We start from the raw sequence: 17,729 nt of genomic DNA, 5'->3' as shown, positions 1-17,729 counted from the left end.
TTTCTCAGTTTTCAATTAATCTCTCCCCACTCATCTCAGTCTGTTCCTCTGGCTGGCACAAATCTCTCCCGACAACTCTCATCTGTGGGAGGGGAAGTGTGATTTAATGGGGAGGAAAGAAGAGCCGAGTGTTTATGCCTGTGAGTGATATTTGAGCTGTAGGTTTATTGCCATATACACCTCACCTTGCTTAAAACTTGCTCCAGTATCTCAGGAGATGTCTCGCATCTCTTGCAGCTTCCTTTACACTTTTCTGGACTAATTCCTTGGCTCCGTCTTTGACTGTTGTGGGTAAAACTTTAGGCAGACGCAGTGCTCTTGCTCTGACCTTCAATATTGCTCCCACAGCTCAAATGAAATGCCATACAAACCTTGATGCAATTTTCCATGCCTGCTGTAGGCACTGTAGGCAAAGTGTCTTATTAATGGAGGAGCCACGGGGGATTCTGATTGCGCTGTTGCTTCTGATTGTCACACTGGCTTAAAGAAAGGTTTTATGCTTGAGGTAGTCTGGCTATATCTCCCCATGCATTTCACTTGGGTATAAAATAATCCACACCTAGATACTTTTCTATTATGAAAGCATTTTAGGTGAGTTTGTTATTAAAAGTTCTCTGTGTAAGATTGGTCTAAAGGAGTGATTTTTGAAGCAGAAACCTTACTGGGAGCTGGAGGGGGAACTGAGACTGCAAAGGGAGGGGGCAACAGAAGATGTGGGGAACTGGGTGTTGGAAAAGGAATTCCTGCTGGAGTCTGGGGTTTGAATGGAAGTCAAAAGTACTGGTCTGGGTGTCTGGTAAGAACTGTGTGTACTAGGTGGGTTGGACATCTGCTGGGAAATGGAGAGGTGGAAACCTAGTATTGTAACAAGCAAATAGATGGACTTTGTGTGAAAGCTGGGGAAGAAACTAAAGCGATTCTTCTGATCTAACTGCTTGGTTTCAACGCAGACAGAGTGATTGCAAATTTCAAAGAACATTTTCCCCAAGATAAAGTTTCAGCTGGCATAAAAGCTAGCATTTGACATCTTTTTTGTGTAATGACTATATTAACAAAAGAAGGCCTCGCCGTTGGCTGCCTTTGTAAAACAACTCCAGTGCAGTTCTTCGTTCTCTTAACTCTTGTGTGCGACTTTAAGTCAGCTCAAAACTCCCACTGGAATGCAAGCAGGTCAGCTTGTGCTCACACACAGGATATTACAAAGTACTTCACGTGGCTTGACAAAGGCTCTTTGCAGTTGTTCATTTCTGTTTTAATTCACTGATGTTTGCTGCACTGCAGCATTTCATGTTCCTATCCCATAAGCAGTGAGAGAAGCATCACACGTAGCTCCAGCTGCTCAGACATACAACCTGAGATGCTGCAGTACTATAAAGCCTATGGTTATTACGAGTTCCGTTGTAATTCATGATAAGCGTTAATTGTTGTTGCAAACACTGACTTCAGCTACTTGCTGAGGGCTAAATATTCTTACAACGCTGAGAATTGACCTTGCTGGCTGGAAGGTAAAGACTTTGTCTGTGTGTTGAACTGTCCTAATGTTTCTGGTTTCCCTGATGTGAGGATGGTTTTCCTCAGGCTGCTGTTTGTTTTCAAAGTTGTATTATGATTCTAGCTTTTTCTAAAGTGCCAAACCACGGACTTACCTGTGCTCTCCATCTTCGCTGTGGGATGCATCCACAGTTAGTTAAAACTCACAGGTTTATGGGAATCTGTATCACCTCTTTAAAGCTAAAGTTCACAGCTTTTCTCCAATGCTCAGAGCATCTGACAGGAAGGTTGTTTTAAATAAAATAGTGTAGGGAGTGCTGAGTAATTTAAATAGACATTCTAATTTCTTCTGTGTCTGAAAAGAGTGCAATGGATAGGGCAGAACTGTATATAGAAGGAGCTCAGCTGTATTTTAAGCCATTCCACCAATATAGCCTGGTGGGGTGTGCATGTAGGAGGAGATTTCTAAATAGGAAACTGTGATGTGAGGAATCCTAAGAGCCATGACGACTGTGTAAATGTTTTCTCTTGAAAAGAGAAATAAATTGCCTTCTTTACTGAGAAAATTCACTTTGCTTATGGGTATGTAAACTGTGACTGAAAATGAAGCAAAGGGATGGGACTTTCATTCTGCAGACTAAGAAAGATACCAACGCAAAAGAACATTTCTGTACTCTTTTGGTTTATTTTATGATCATTTCATCCTTATCTTGTTGTCATCATTCAGATAGAGCTGACTACAGGTGTAGGGAAGCGCAGAAATTTGAAACAGAGCATAAACAGGAGAATTAACGTTTGTTTCATCACTGTGGACATAGTCTGGATAGGCGAGAAAAAGGAATGTGAGATAAGTGCTAGACACTGGCTTTGTTATAATGTACATTTTGTTAATAAATATTCTTGGAAATTACTTTTTCCTTAGCACCTTACTGTAAACTGCTGATGCTATGGAGGTCATATTTACTACTGGTATAAATTGGCATAGCTGAAATAAAAGCATGATGATTTTCTACCCGCCTTGGAAGCTGCTCCAGTTGGATGAGGAAAAGTTATCTCTCTTTGTCAGACTGAAATGCAGAACTGGAGCTTTGCGCTTCTCTTCATATCACTGTGACAGATAACAGGCCTTTAATTTGGTGGAGAAAGGCATAAGAATAACAGCTTGAAATGAAGGCCAGTCAAATTAAAATTACAAGTTGGACACTTTGCTGGATAGTGAAAGACAATGTAACATGAGACCAAACTGCTGGGTTGATGGTGCATTTCCTTTCTTTTGACATTTTCAGATCATGACAGAATGCCTTTCTGGGAGACTTTTGGTCGGACTGAAGCTATGAGCTTAATACAGAGGTAACTGTGGGAAACTGGCTTGTGTGACATGATCAGATTAAATGAGCTAATGATTTGTTCTGGTTTTAAAAATCTCAGTTGTCCAGTGCTAGTTAGCTTGCTGATGATGGTGTAATATTGCAGTCCCTTTGAAAAGCAGTGAGGTGTCTTTCTGAGATGAGTTACAGAGTCCTGTAAAATTTCATTTCACAATACAAGAGAAATCTTGGTTTTGTGAAAATGATGCTGTATTTGTAATACAGCTAAATTAAGAATTGCTCTTAAAAATTGAGAATTATTTATATTCATTTTTTCTGTGATAGATGGAAAGTACAAAAGGAAAGTACCCATGGCTGCCAAAGGGGGACTTTTCTGAGTGATTGCTCATCAGATTTCAAGAGATTTTGTAAGACCATCACAACACAGTATAAGGGAAAAGTAGAACTGAGAAACTAGGTTAAAAAAGCACGAGAGAGATCTGGGTTAATATGAATGTGATGGTGAGTTGTGTCCCAGTGTCCTATTCTGCCTCTGGATGAAGACTACTGAAATCATAGGAAAGTTGTGTTGACGCCTGTCTCCTCGGATGTGGAGGAGTGAATTTTCTTTGCTGTAGCTGGTGTTTGTTTGGGATGGCCAGAAGTGCCTATGACAGATGCTTCTGCAAAAAGGAGGCATTGCAGGGTGTGTGCTCCACACATATGGTTTGCTTAAAGACATCGTTTTGGGTAATTGCTCTTGGTTTGTTCCTGAAGAATTCAAAATATTCTTCAGAAAAAGTCAGTAACAAATTGTTCCTGATGGGAAGCCAGATTTTGAAGGGAGCTGTGTTTCCTGGCTGTGAAGCCATTAGCTGTTATTAATTAATTAATTAATTTAGTTCTGTTTGTGTGCTTTTCAGCTGCGTTGAGTAGATCATCTTCATATGGTATAGAAAAGAGTATCTTGGTCATTCTTCTATAGAGCTAGCAGCCCTGTTCGTGCACATGGACTGAAAATCTGGCTCTCCTGCAACCCTGGGCAAAACTCAGAAAATTCACACGGGGTCTACTATTACCTGTTCTTTTTACTCACTGTGCAGGCAGACCCCTCACCAGGAGAATATATGTCTGGGAAGGGACCTCCCTGGGTCACTGGGTCCGTTTTCCTGCCATCATAAGCAATCACATCCTATGAGCCCTTTCATTAACTGATTAAACTCCATTTTAGAAGCACAAACACTTTTTGCCCCCTCTACTCGCACTGGAAAACTGGTATAGAACCTCATTGTCTGACTTCTAGCATGTGTTTATTCTCAGCTGGTTTGCACCCCCTTGTTTTTATGCCACCACTGCCCTTCAGTGTAAATAGGCTTTTGCCTCCTGAGTGTTTACTTTTCTGGTGTATCCATAAGCAGAAGCTATGGACCTAGCTTTCCTTTGGTCAGGCCAGCGATGATCATCCTCTTAGTCCTTTCCACCAACCCCAGAGATAAAACTGAAATTGCCTGCATAAGAAATTCTCAGCAGTTGCTAATGCTCTAAAGAGAAAAAGCTAGAGGAAGCTTTAAAGGAGAGCTCAACTGAGAACCTTTTTAAATTTAAACTTCTGTTTCATGGCCTTTGTAAAGAACGTCATCAGCTTTTTGTTTTGTTGAAGCTGTGGCTCTTGCTGACTTTAAACAGTGTGAGGGTTATGGCATTTTTTCATCCTAGAGGTTCCCTGAGGAAGAAAGTCACAGGAGAGAACTGGGAATGTATTTCTCATGCCGTAGAAGTAATGTGGGGGGAAACTTTTGCATTGTGGAAAATACTGCTGGCTATGATGGTGTGAGACGTTATAGTAGGCCTTGTGCATTGCTCCTTGTGAATTGGGTTTTGGTATTTTGGTGTAATCCAGAGGAATCTGTGCTCTTTATCACCTCTGTTAAAGAATTTACCACTTTAAAGGAGGAAGCTGTCCTGCAGATATACTGTAGCTCCCTATTTCTTTGTTTTGATCATTGAGAAATCAAATTTCAGGCCACAGCTTGTTTTGGGAAGTATTTGTGTCCTCTTGTACTTATCCCAGGTCAAGCAGTATTTGTGACTGAAATGTTTAGCTCAAAGAACCTTCGGGCTTGTCAGGTCCAGATGTTCTTAACCTGGTTTTGTTCCCATTGTATGCTCTTGTATGTTTGGTAAAGTTCTCATCTGTACAACAAGTGGTAAATGTTAGGATAATTAATGGTGATGATTAATATGTCCATTTAAACGCTACTCTGTGGTATGTTGTCTAACCCAAGTTGGCCCTCTACTTTCAAACTGAAACGTAATACTGGAGAAATACAAATCTCTGTTGCTGAGAAGTCATAAGAGATTTTATGGGAAAAACTGCTGGAAGAATTAGGTGAAGAGCCCTGCAAACTTGGAGAGGGGAAGAAGTATTGCATTTTGTATTTAAGCTCAAGACTCTATGTTTGATTGCAGGGAGATGTTTGAAAATAGCTATACTGGAGTTCTGAAGGACTTTTCAACCTGCTGATACGAGCTCTGGGAACTGGGCTGTAAACTCCTTGAAACCCGAACAGATGTTTTGGTATATAGCTTCAAAGCTCTGAGAGACTGTTTTCCCTGCATGCCTTTCTATGTGAGGAGACTTTTAAGGGCTGCTGAATAAATTTTATTATCTTTGCTATAAAAGCACTGTCCACATGGAAGATGCAGGCTTTGAACAGTCATGGGCTCAAAAGTGAAACACTAACAACATAATGCAGGCCCAATTGAGCAAGTGGAATAGAGGGGAGAGATGCGTGTCAGCCTTCTTAGAACCCAGAGGGATGAGAGTTTTGGATGCTTCAATAGCTTCTTCATGAAGATAAGTAAACACAAGGGAGGGATATTTGCTTCAGCTCTGCTACATTAGATAGAAGAGTTCTCCATGTTGGGGAAGAATATAGATGAATAATAATCCAGGTGTTAGTCATGTTGTTTATGTGCACTCAGAAATATATCTGACAGCGATGAGAGTGAGTTGAGAATCTGCAGAGTTCTAAATGGGGGGGGGGGGGGGGATGTCAGGAAAAGGGTGTAAAATTTAAGTTATCCTCTATCCTTTCATCCCCTTCCCATATTCTATTGGTGTATTGGCACTGGAGGCCCTGCTGTGCTGGTGCTGTACAAATGCCCTGAAAAGTATAATCCCTGCTGTAGGAATTTATCAAACTTTAAAAAGAGGAGATAAAGAGAAACCTCTAAAAATAAGGATCTATGAGACATAAGAAATGAGATCCAATTCAGTTGAATTACTGTATTTTCAATCTAGAAGTCTAGAGTGCTTTTCAGTACCCATCACCTTCTGTTACTGGAGCAAGCAAAACACTAATATCGCTCTGTTACCTTATTATAGGTTCATTAACAGTTCTGCTTTGTTTTATAGTTTCTGGGAAAAAAAAAAACCCAACCAGCCAACCAGAAAACCTTGAAATTTGTGTAGTTCTTTTATTAGAAATGTATTTGTATTTTTCTGCAAGCGGGAGGAGGCCAAATCATATTAGGAGGGCTCTATGCAAGAGTCTTCTCATACTTTCCTTGTTGCAATTTGGAGCATTTGTTACCCTCCAGGCTTTTGTTTGTTTTATGTCACTGCAGTGAATTGAGAGTAGGTAGAGGGGGAAAAGAAGAAGTGTTTTTATCATAAAGACTTTTCAGGTTGAAAATCTGAACCAGGTGTGGAACTGCTTTGGTTTTATGGGTATTTTTTCTTCCCCAAAGGGGAATGCACCCTTCAATCACACAACTGCCAATTGTTTTAAACTATTAAAGGCAGGATGGAGTTTATTTGTAAGGTCAAGATCTACTTATAAGTAATGGCGCTTCCCAGGGGGAAAAACACTAACACAGTTTGTGAAAGTTATTTTACTTGATGGTCAAATAAACTTGATAGCTCATAACGAATAGGGTACCTGGCTGTGATGTGACACATGCAGCAGCATTTAGGGAGGGGTCCTTGTTTTTTGTATGAATGTATTGATGGATTTTCATGAGGATCTTTTGACTTTTGAAATCATAGCTTTGGTATTCTAAAAGACAAGGAAATGAAATTGGAGGGCAAAAGAACAAACCCGAACCAGCTCCAAAAGTATAGGAAGTGTGGCAGCAGATGTATCTGCTCAGGGAAGATACAACCCTTCAAATTGCCAGGGCCTCTTCAGCAGCTACTATGCACTGTGGGTTTATCTGGCAGAAGGAAGATGATAGGGTTGCCAGCCTGCCTAATGATCTTCATCTAATGTTTACCTTATTGAGAGGGGAATAATTCTGTTAAATTAACATCCTAGCATATTTGCTGTCCAGCTAGCTGATGAATTAAATAGCCTGAAGAAAATGTTTTATGACTCGTTTATCCATAAAAATTGATGATTTTTTTTTTCTACGCAAAAAGGAATGACTTTTCAGTAGTTGTGCACTGCAGTGGCTTACACCCCTTGTCTGTAAAGCAAAGAAAAAAATATACATATTTATATATAAAAATAACAACTTTAATAAAATCTGCGTGTCTTTGAGAAGTAGGAGAACACATGGACAAAGACTGCTCTTGGAGCGACCCCGGCTCGTGTGAGCACTGCTGCTGTGCTGCATGGTGTGTGCCTCCTGCTCAGAGAAAGCACAGACCATTAATGACAGCCTACAAGCGTGTGACACTCGGATCACTCAATCAATCAAATGTGGCACCTCGTGCCAGCCCAGCCAGCTGTCCTCTTCCATCAGTGTCCGAAAGTGCTGCACCAAAGGCTGTAGGTGCCAGCTGCTGTCCTCACGTAACCACTGGACCTGCCCCAGGATGAGTGTGTTTGGGGGACCTGTTTAGATTGAGTTTTCTGTCTTGACAGTCCCTTCTGATTTTCAGTTTAGAAGAGGAGAATAAACAAATTATAGGCTAATAAAGAAAACAGCACATCTATAACAAGAAATCCAAGCCTGGGGCTTTGCACTTATCTGATGTAGACATCACCTTAAGTGCCTGTGACAGCAGAGGATGCAGTTGACTCATTGTGGTTGGTTTGACCAAAACCTGTATTGTCAGAAGTGAAGTCTGTGACACCAGCCCACTGAACGTTATATTGCTTCTATTAGTATATGTTGGGTGTGCTAAAGAGATCAGAAGAGGAAGACTCAATTTTATGAGAAAATAAATTATGAACATGCTCATTCGAATGTTTCATGAGCAAATTTGCTTTTGGTCATTTCCAGTGTGCAAGAGTAGCGCGCAGTATGCACATATGGAGAGTGTGCGAGTTCTAGCTGAGGTGCTGAGACTGCTGCACACCCTGAAAACCTCCATGTACAAGAGGTCCACCATAAAGTGGTGAACCAGTGGTTTTCCACGGGCAGGGGCACTTCTGCACCCTTAAGTCTTGATGACTGCAAAACCGCAGAGCTTGACCATGTCAGGCTGAGGAGCTTGCAGGTACAAGAGGCATGGGCAGGAGGAAGATATGGACAGTCAGGGTTTTAGAGTCAAAACCTGTGTTTTATGGCAAAAAATTCCTTCTCCTTCTGTAGCCCCCAGACTGATAGGCAGTAGGCAATAGAGACTGTTTTCACAAAGAGGGTCTACTGCTGTTCTGGATTGCAGTGGTACTGAGTGCTGCAGGTTGCCCTCGTATATCTGTATCAAATTTTCAGGTTAAAAAAAAAATGAAGCTGCTTTAGGAGAAAAAAAAAAAAAAGTAATGGAACATCCTCAGGTTGAAACAGGCCCTGAGCCCAGCTGATGGTATAGGGCCTTTCATTTACTAAACTTCAGTGGTTTAATGGCAGTTCAGCATGGCTGCTGATTGCCTGCATGGTGTTACCACTGTGGCTGAAAAGGCTGTTTACCTTTGGAAGACAGAAAGCTCAGCTGAGCAACACACAGAGCACTCTCCTGGGCCCTGCTAATAATTTTTTTTCCAAAAGATGCCCAGGTTGCTGAGGAGCACAGACCCCTTGGAAAAAACCTCTCTTTGTGCATACGCTTGCTTACGGATCAGTTACAAATAGGTCAAACCAGAAAAATGGTGTTTGGGGCTAGATTTGCAATAGAACACTTCATTTTGGGAGTTTTCTTAGCTGCAAAGTGATTCTTACTTTGACCAGTGGAAAACATTTGTTTTTCAAGAGATCTCTCTCACGTTTATCATCCCAGCTTGACCTGGCACTGAAATCTTTCTCTGTATTTCTCATGGTTGTTGTGAGGCTACTTATAAGTGTGAGTGGCCCTGTGCGAGTTGGAGAGCAATGGTTCAAAAAGGAAAAGAGCCATCTGCTTCTCATTGACTTGCTGAAATGATGAGAACACTTTCTAAGAGAGGCTGTGCTGTGTGTAGAGAAAGTAGATTCTGGGGCTCTTCCCTTTATTCTAACAGCTTGGTGCGAGTGGATGCAAACTCGCCTGCCAAAGAACGATCATGTTTCTAAAAATTAATTTGGGGTCCAAGGTCCTTAGATACCATCAGCCTCGGCGGTCTTTTATCCATGGACTGCATTGCAGGCAGTGGCAGTGACAGCTTCCTCCCACTGCTGTGTGAGTGATCATGGAGGGAATAACATTTTTGTGTTAAAAAGACAGCAAGGATCTTGCATGCTCTTTGAAGAAAGAAGTTAAATTAAGATAAAACCCATGGTTGTTAGAGATGCGCATCTACAAGTATTACAGCTAAACTGAGATGCTCACAAAGTAAGGTTTGATTGTGGCTGCAGCAGCCGCCCCTAAACAGGAGGCTTTGGAGCTTGTCACAAATGGCTGTATTTCTGGTATGCTGCCTTCCTTTTAACATGTGGCCTTTAAGCCTTGTTTTCTGGGCTTTTGTGGGTACAGAGCAAGATTTGTTGAAATACTTGTGTGTATGTTCCTGTTTGTGGCTTGAGCAGCTTCCAGGCTCCTTCAGTTGTATGTAGCCTATCTGCTGCTGGTGCAAGCGTTAATGTACATGGCTTGCATTGCTCTTGCTGCTTGCGGTGAAGCTATCAAAGAGATTACTAGCTTGCTAAAGATGGTTTTGTAGACTTTGCGGGTGATTTGTTTAAAACTAGATTACTGTCACATTTAGAAACGTTTAGCAGCATTGGACCAATGAGGAATAATAATTTAAAGAGGCTGACTAGATCTAATCAGTTTTTGGGAGATGAGACTTAATCAAACATAAGAGGTTGAGAAGGCTGATAGAGATAATGAATTTGAATATGTAATACGGGGCCTGCCTGAACAGTAGCACATCTTCTCTGGCCATAGTTCATAATGAAGCATTTGCAAAAGTTATCGAGTTGATAGGTATAAAATCCTTTGTGCAAGGAACTTTGGCAGCTGGGGGAGGAAATTACCTAGACTGAAACTCAAAGTAGACATTGCATGAGATTTCTTTCAGTATGAGAATTCAGAGAGTTAATTTTCAAGCTATTTTCAGAATATGTAGGGGAATAGGATTGGCAAACTACCTTGAAGATGAAAGATACCCTTGTGAGCTGCACATTGAAGAAGGTCTCTGGATGGCTGCTCTCGATGTAGACCTCCGGCATGTACTTACCAGGTAGCCCCGGGCAGGTATTTTGACTACCCTGGCCCTCAGTTCCCCATCCGTAAAGTGGATGTGCTAAACCCTTCCTACTCTTTTTATGTCTATTTTCTGTGTTACTGTTACAGCTAGAAAAGTGTTGACTTTATGAAGAAAGGCCAGCTGAGGTAGATGCTGTGTAAATGAACCGACTGCATATGTAGAATGTTTCCAAGAATGTCTGCCCTGATACTAGAAATCTAAATAAACTGCATTATATTGCTTCCACTTTTAACCCACCCCCTCCAAGACCAGAAACCACACATACCCCCAACATGCCCATTTTTTAATCTTAATCGAGGATGATGTTAGCCCTAAGATCAGTTTGTGTGATGAATTCATAATTCATAAGTTTGGGATGCTTTAAGCGAACAAAATAGTAACTATATAAGCTCATAATTTGAAATCCATGCGTGTGTAGTAGGAGCCTGACCCATCTCTTCATGTTTTCAGTGTGAGCAGAATTCTGCCTGTTTTCTTCAGCAAAGGCAGCAGTTGTAAATATTTTTCTGATTCAGCTGAATTAATTATGAGAGATGCTGCTCTTTGCCCACCTCCTTCTGGCAGTGCTGGCAGCGCTCTGCTGGGCTTTGGAGGGACTTGTGTCTCACACCTCATCAGAAGCTGATGTGACAACTGAAGGACCAAACCCTGGGAGGTCCTTTTAAAAAATTCAGGATTTGGGGTGCCCTGAGGTGTTTTTGCCCCTCTGCAAAACCTCTTTCAACTGAAGCAGCTGGTGTGGAAATAAAAGGTGACTCCATTCTCCTGCCTCATTCAGGTCAGGTGTTTCGCTCTGCTAGAGGAAGGGATAAACTTTATTAACTGTTGACACCAAGGTCTGCTATGAAAGACAAATATGTCATTGGAGCATCATGAGTGGATTTGGGTTGGGATAGGGATTTTTAATCAGCATCAGGCCTGACAGTGAACTAACACCACAACCAGCTGAATGATTGAGAGGCCTGAAATGGTGAAGTATTCAGCGAATGCAGTCTTTTGTGTGATGCTGTATCAGTTGCTGAGGCTGTGGCTTTGCTGTCTTTTCTTTTCGCAAGACCAGAACTGCCTTATTCTATTCTGGCTTTTTGATAGGATTTTGGCACAGTGCTCAGTAATGATAGGGCTTCATGGTGACTTTCTTTAAACCCTTGTGCCTTCATGACAGGCATGATTGCTGAAAAGAGCAGAAGTTCTAGATCTTTATTATGCTTTACTCTGTTGAAGTCTGTTTGTTTTGCATATTTCTATCCAAGTTGACTGTGATCACTGAATCGTGAAGGGAGATATGGCATCCCTGCCTTCTACCTGCAGATTTGAGATGCAGAGAGATCCACGGTCAGGGTAGGTTCACTGAAGTGTTTGCAGTAAAACCAAACTTAGCTTTAGCTTAGCCTTTACAAACCTCAGTTTTGATATCTGCATCAATTTGTACTTTAAAGAACCTTCAGCCAAGATAGCAATTGACCTTATCATTTGCTAGGTAGGATGAGGAGGATTCACTGCTGGATGCAGTTCAGCTGCAGGGTTTTGAGCTGATACTAGATTTCTCCTTTTGGGAGAACGTTTTTGCTGTACTTCCTCCGTTGACTAGTCATTATTGATATGTCCATCTTCCCGCAGCTCCATCCTTGACTTTTTGGGAAGGTCATATACGTGGGATTTACAGCTTTTTCTTGTATATGGTGACTGTTACAGCAAAGATTAATAGGAAGAGAACGTCTTGTGTGTTCCTCTGCCTGGAAACTTACTCAAGGTTAGAGATCTTGGATGACTTTTATTGTTACCTTTCCTGACAACAGCCTCTCAATATGAAATATAAACTGAAATATAAACTAAATTATAAACCCTCAGAACAGTGGCAGCTAATGAGGTAGAACTGAAAGGACTGGCATAGAGATAGAAATTCCCTCTTGTGCATAGTATTTGTCTATTTGAAGCCCACTATCCTCTTGAGAGCATGGCTTACTTAAAGAAGAATTGCTATGCTCTGAGAGAAGCTTCCTATATTGTAGCAATGTTACAGAAACATGTTGTGAAACCAGCTGCCATGAAATTGAATTACAGGTGTTGTATTCTTCACTGCTTAAATTGCTCTATTATATCACAGGCCTCATCGTTTTGTTTTGAACAAATAACTGCAATTTAGTGGGAGCCTACGAGATGACGGTATAAGCAGTCAGGGGTTGTTTAAGACTTCTCTAATGATGGAAAATTGTTCTCATCTATCTAGACTGCATCATCTTTGCCAAAATGCATGTGCAGTGAATGGAAAAGGAAATGAGGAAATGAGGAAAACTGCTTCCTCATAGCTTCTTTTTCCTAAGTTTGTTTCTTTGTATTTTTAGATGTGTGAAGCAGTCCCTTGTAGGCTTTTAGACTGGTCAAAGCAATATGGTCATTCATACTTAACTCTGACACTGCTCCACTACATCAAATTATGGCACTGGATGTAGTCACTTCCTTCCCTTTCAGCTTGCTGGAATTAAGTAGATGGTTGCTCAACCTCCACCTTCCCAGGTTTTCATGGAATAAGGTTTTAGAAGATCCTTTGGGAAATACTTAAAAATAACTCTCAGTATAGAAAGCAGTTACTGTTTTAGGCCAGAATTTACAACTATTTTGTCTAGGTTTAAATTCCTAATTGCTACTCTGTGTGTGCCCACCCTGTGCTCCATTGTCCCCATCCCATTCCTGCCCACTTCGTGGAGTAGCCTTTTCTCTGATGTACTTAGCAGTTTACCCTGGACCTTAATGTATATGAATTGCCCCAGTTGGCTTGTAAATAGTTTAAATCCAATAGAAAAAGGATACTTACAAGAACCTTAGACTTGAAAATTAATTTTATTTCCCTTACTACCTATCCAGGTCTGTATTATTCTACAAAGGACACTGTATACTGAAATGCAGGAGAACCTGTTGTAGCATAGGGCTCAGAACAAGCTTTATTAGTGTCCTCTACTCTAACCTGTTATTAGTCTGAAGATTTGATAAGTTGGTACATATGTGTATTTCACCGATTGTCACAAATTTCACAGAAAAAATTAGACTGGAAAGGAAAGCAAGAGGTCAGTTTGTCCATCCTCTTGTTCTTCCAGGTCCTTGCTTTATTCTTGCCCAGATGGCTGTCTCACTTGCTCATAAAAGTCCTCTGTGATTTAGATTTGCTTACTTGCTTTAAAGTGCCATTTGTAGAAAGTCAGTTTGATTGGATGATCTTGGTTGCCCATGTTCCATTGGCAATTCAGATCAGTTTTGTGCTCAGGCTTTTTGCTTGTGACTTTTTGGATTAGCGATAGTTGTGTTTTGTTTTGTCTCCTGCTCTGCTGGTTTGAAATGTTATTTTTTCAACATCTGCTTTTAGCCAGTGTACGTTAGGCCTCTCATGCTCTGCCCACTTGAGTATGCAAGTCTCCTTATGTTTCAGAAATTTCAGTTTTCGTGGCTAACTTTAAAAAGGGGAAAAAAAAAGAAGGGGGGCAGTTTTTGGAGTGAATACGTATTTTTGATGATAAAGCTCACAAAGGTACTTCTAAATCTTTTCCTCTTGTCACTTGAAGTGAGATGTAAGATAAAACTGCTTCACAAAGTCCTGTGAAAAATTAATGTGTACTGTAATTTAGAAGATGTGTTGCTGAAGGGCATTTAAATGTTATGTTTTTGTTTTCTGCAAATTCTATTTTAAAAGGAACAAATATCTAGTGAGGACTGCTTCAGAATTTCAGTGAAATGCTGCTGATACTAAAAGAAAGAAGAGATGAGAAATGAGAGGCACAGACTGCACAGCCTAATGAGTACATAAGCCTAACGATGCAAAATTGCAAATTGCACAGATTACGAAGCACTGTCCCTTGCATTCAAACCTGCTTTTAGCACTCTTGGGGCAGCTCCAGAGCTGCGATGTCAGATCAGGATTCAGATGTGCTGGCATCACAACATCTGAAAAGCCTCCATCTGACTCCATCCAGTGCTGGCACAGGATGAGTTGGTACCATGTGCTGATATAAACCTCTTCAGGCTCTGAAATTGTGGTGGGGCAAGCTAGAGAATAAACCTGTGGGTTATTGGGGGGAGAACTGATGTTATGGTGTAGTACCACAGATACAGGTGCCCCGCCTAGTGCGCCCTTGATCCTCTGTTGCTGGAGGTAAACTGGTACATAAGACGGTAGAGCTCCAGCTTCCCCAGTACATTAGGGACATGCCTGGGCTTCTGCTTGCAGCCAGAGAGGGCATTCGGAGCAGCTGCTGTGCTGCAGGGTAAGTGTCCTAACCTGGGTGAAGGAGTGCTTGGTGGGATAGAAAAATCAGAGACCAAGATTGGAGGTAATAGAAACTTGAAAAGGCAGTTTTACAAAGGAGGGTTTACTTTCTCACTGCCTGCTCTTCCTGACCCAGAGAAGCTGCCAACTCTGCTGGCAAGTCTATAAAGTGCTAACGCAGCTCTAGCCAGAGCAATGAACTATAATGGAGAAGTTGAGGGAGGTTTGTTGGGTTTGGGTTTTGTTTTGGGTTTTTGCTTGTTAGTTTAGGGTTTTTTTTCCCCTTAGCTTTCACCAAGAACTCAAGAAAAAGTGTAAAAAAGTATTTTTCTCACTGTTGTCAGTTTCTGCTTCTAAAATTTGTCCATACAAGCATTCTGTCTTACCTTTAGGATGTTGTTTGTTCCTTCTCCTTCAGCTTGTTAAGGTCAAGGATGAGATAGCAACCTTAGCTTTGGTTCTATCTGTATTGCTAATAGCGAGATACCTGATGGTCTAGTGCAGCTTGTGTACCTTGAAGATGTGATAACCAGATATTGTTGATGGCTGACTGTTCATCTTAGTAAACTGGGGTAATTCAGGGTAGTGTAAGGTTTCTTATTCCTTTAGAAAAGAACAAAGCATTTTGCACTGAATGCAAAATCATCTGAGACGAGTGATGTGATTACTCAGTCACAGCAGAATAAAAACTGGGAGAGATGTAATTCATTGTTTTATTTTTTCAAGCTGCTGACATGATGCAAGAGTTGCTAATGCAGTATGAAGTACAAATGGTATGCAAAATTCCCTGATAACTACCTGGGAATTCTCATTCCATCAGCAACTTTTGTGTTATCACAAATGAGACAGCTTGAAAGGCACTTGTTGCGTTTTGTATTGCATGCAAAAGTAATTTGCACTTCAAATGAACTGACCTAGATTATTTTTGATGCTTTTTTTTTTTCCTGCATGGCTTTCATAAGCAATGGAACAATGCTGTATTACTACTTGCTTTGACTTTTAACAATTCAAAAATCATAGCGAAGAGACATATGACAAATGAGCATGTTGGTGCAAGCTGCTTAGCGATCGGGATTGTAAAAGCTGGGTTTCAGAGAGTCAGATCAGGTTGTCTGATCGCCTTTGAAAAGTGTTGAACGTCTGGATTTTAATTGTAATATGTTTTTATGTTCCAGTACTTCAGAGCTCAGAGTGTGAATGTCTGGAATGCGTTTGTCTCTTTACGCCCAACCCCAGTGGACAGTTCCTCTCTCCAGTCTGCTGCAGGGTCTGTTTCAAACAAACACTATCACAGCACCATCCAGACAGAGTGTTCTGGAAATGGGTTGTTTCCCCAGAACATACTGGGAGGAAGCTACCTTGCATGGAGTGTGAATAGTCAGAGGCCATGAGCTGAGGAGTGAAGCAGAGAGTGAATCATATTGATGAGCGCAGAGTCTGATCTTCATCCAGGAGGTGAAATAAAGCTAATGGAGTCTCTCCAAAACTTCAGGGCTTTGTTCTCAGTTGTAAATCAGTGCCGTTCAGTATAACTAAGGCTGAGGATCTGTCCATATGACTTGATGTTTGCAGTGTACATCAGACAATTAAGTACAAATGTTGAGGTGATGTGGGCAGTATGTAAGTATGAAGCAGGAATCTGCCTAAAAGCCTCCTAATCTAGTTTGTTCAATCCATGCCATTTATCTCTCCAATGCCATTCCAGTATCTCTATATTAATCTGGAAGGCTCTCCTTGCTGAACATGATGACTGTGTAGAAGTCCAAAAAGGCCGGGAATGTTCGCAGTTGCTGTGTTAAAATAATTATCCAGTATTTTTAGCCCAGATGCAATCCTGGGAAGCATGAAAACAGCCTGGGACGTATGCTTACGATGCTAGGAGAGCTCAGCAGGAGGTAGATGCTCACAAACTAATTGGACTTCCGGGGTTCTGTTTTAAGGACTGCCTTCATATAAAACAATGTACAACCCAGGACGCAGCTGCTGCTCAGTCAGTTGTTTCCTAAACTGACAGTTGTTTAAAGATAAGAGATGTTTTTATTTCACTGAAACCCTTTTTCTCCAAGTCCAAAAGAGCCTGAAAAATGTTATGTAATGGAAAAATGCCTTTGGGCATGTGTGTGAAAAAGGTGAGTGCTTTCTGCAGTGCTAGCAGGGTTGCTGTGCATGCCTTGGTCTCCTTTCTGAAAGCTGTTTATGAAGGAGAAATACGGGCTTGAAATGCAGGTTTTATCTAACATGGTACGAAGCAGCCCATCGTGAATTGTGCGAGGTGTTGCTACCTGCGGGGAGGCACTTCATCCTCCCTGTGGGGCTGGAATGATACAAATGTTATACATTGACTTTTAATGAATATACATCAGTTATGTGTATGTAGAGGGCTTTATACCTGTATCTTATGTATTAGAGAGAGAAGGCGGCTCCCCCATATGGTATCTGATGTTACAAAACACCTTAGCCTGTGAGCCTGGAAGGGCTAAGACTTGCTGGGTACTGAAAAAGAGCTCTGTACTGCTCAGAGAATACCAAGCAGGGAGTGTCCAAGGTCAAGCAAACATAGTGGAGTGGGGGGAAAGAATCCTGAGTAGGCAGTAAATATTGTACTTAGGAGGTTTCTCTTCTCATCCTATAAATTTATGATCTCGGTGCCTGCACTTTGTCTCGCATCGCTGTTGTTCTGGACCTGCGTACGTGGCTGTGTCCTGACTTTTTCCATTGTTTACAATATGTGCATGCCAGCGTAGTACAGCTGTCATTGTGTGGCACCTTTTAAAGCCCCCCTGAAGTTGCTTGTTTTCCCTTCTGGTGGTGTTAGACATTCCCAGTACTTTTATGGTCTCTGCTTGCCTCTTAAACAGCCTTTATACTTCCCAGTGCCAGTGATGTGGCAGCCACAGCTTCTCTAATGAAGACCTTTTCTGGGTACTGGTCTCGGATCTTCAGAGTCCTTTCTTAGTTCCTTGGGGCTGTAGGGATCCCACAACAGTTTCTTGAGGGTGGTGCCCTCTGTCAGATGCCTTCGGTGCGCTCTGGGCATGTGGAAATGAAACCTGGATTCACCGTAGCTGGGCTAAACCTATGGAGGGAATCAGCTCC

General features: G+C 41.5%; 1 protein-coding gene across 11 annotated transcripts in view; it reads left to right on the top strand.

Moving 5' to 3' along the window:
• The window catches only part of SGCD (sarcoglycan delta), a 376,562-nt gene that overhangs the window by 116,849 nt on the left and 241,984 nt on the right, over positions 1–17,729 (top strand). For 3 of the 11 annotated variants that reach the window (XM_061456825.1, XM_061456824.1, XM_061456826.1), the window contains one exon: positions 2,778–2,841. The exons of the other annotated variants lie outside the window; for them this stretch is intronic. The gene's annotated coding sequence lies outside the window, so the exon portion shown is untranslated. The remainder of the gene's footprint in view (positions 1–2,777; positions 2,842–17,729) is intronic. 11 annotated transcript variants of the gene reach the window in all.

This window comes from Pezoporus flaviventris, unplaced genomic scaffold, assembly GCF_033815535.1.
Source record: "Pezoporus flaviventris isolate CSIRO_AGI_PZ_B2104156 unplaced genomic scaffold, CSIRO_AGI_Pfla_v1 ptg000023l, whole genome shotgun sequence".
In the NCBI taxonomy this organism is placed as follows: Eukaryota; Metazoa; Chordata; class Aves; order Psittaciformes; family Psittacidae; genus Pezoporus; species Pezoporus flaviventris.
This window is presented reverse-complemented; position numbering and strand designations above follow the sequence as displayed.